This window comes from Etheostoma spectabile, unplaced genomic scaffold (assembly GCF_008692095.1).
Source record: "Etheostoma spectabile isolate EspeVRDwgs_2016 unplaced genomic scaffold, UIUC_Espe_1.0 scaffold302, whole genome shotgun sequence".
NCBI lineage: Eukaryota > Metazoa > Chordata > Actinopteri > Perciformes > Percidae > Etheostoma > Etheostoma spectabile.
The window spans coordinates 512352-513635 of record NW_022605581.1 but is presented as its reverse complement, the minus strand read 5'-3'; the positions used below and the strand labels follow the sequence as shown (position 1 = coordinate 513635).

At 40.0% G+C, this 1284-nt stretch overlaps 1 protein-coding gene across 1 annotated transcript in view; it reads left to right on the top strand.

Moving 5' to 3' along the window:
- The window catches only part of afap1 (actin filament associated protein 1), a 151103-nt gene that overhangs the window by 124198 nt on the left and 25621 nt on the right, over nt 1-1284 (top strand).

Here is a 1284-nt window from a genome sequence, read left to right as displayed (position 1 = left end):
GCTCCTTCCCAATCTGACTCTCTAGTGTAGCTCAAACCTCCCTCTTAAATACCCTGATAGCACACCCCTGTAATCAGTGATGTAGTGGAGGCTAAACGCACGTAACGAGTTAGCACTCTCAAAAATTCGGAAATGGGTTTACCCCTCAAGTGCGTTACCCACCGCGTGAATAGCCTATTGTCCCAAAGCCATTCAAATTAAGCTTATGTCGTTTTAGTTCATATGTTATTATTAGTTTCATAGGTTGTTAAACCTAAGACGAAGTCCATCATATTGCGCTGCATACTGTCAGTGTTGACTAATCTCTTGCGGTGTTTGGGGTAGTGAGCCCCCAGCGTTGCCTTCCAGGCAGCGCTACTGTAATGTTACGGATTTGGCAATGGTTGGGTGCCTTGGAGTTTATGTCAGATTGGTGTGTCTTGCAAAATGTGTGTGAAGATTAAAATAGTGTAGACTTTGGGGACTTGAGAAGAGTGTTTGCTCTGTGTGTCAGTTTAATAATTGTTTATGCATGTCATTTATTGTGTTAGCAATGGAAAAAAAACTGGATTCACCAACTATTTGTTAATCAATTAGTGGTTTGAGTAATTTTTGTTAAGACAAAGTAAAAAGGTCTTTGATCCAGCTTGTATAGTGAATATTTTGCACATATTTTTGTTGTCTCTGTTTTGTCATTTAGTAACTTTATAGATTTCAACCATATAATTCCTTCTAGAGTCTTTTTACAAGAACTTGATTAATGTATGAAGTGAATACTGATTGTGTGACCTATGAGGGAAACCACCAGTGATAAATTGCCTATAGCAATGTCATCAGGGGTGCACGGTAGACGTGGCCCCCCTTATCGGTGATCGCGTCGTGGTCACATGATCGCAGAATTTATAGTTTACCCACCTCTTTTTTTACCACTACACCTCTGCCTGTAATGGATCAAACCATTCCCAATAATGACTCAGGGGTGGCGCAGGTGGGAAGTACACAAACGGCTTCAACAGCAGCCAAAACGCTATTCAACGTAGCGAGTTACTCATAGTAATAGAAATACAATCCTAACAGGCTTAAACTGTGCACAGGATATGAGGACACAGATAAGATAACACAATATGCACATATGAATGACTGGTGAACTGAATAGCGGATTAACCAAAGAACCAATTGTCGTGAATGGAGTAACGGATGAAGCTAAACACAATAACAAGTAACAAACATGTGGTCACATGACACACATTAGCATATCATTATGAATCTTTGCAAGTCAATGTCCAAACGTTCAAAGTCAAAGTA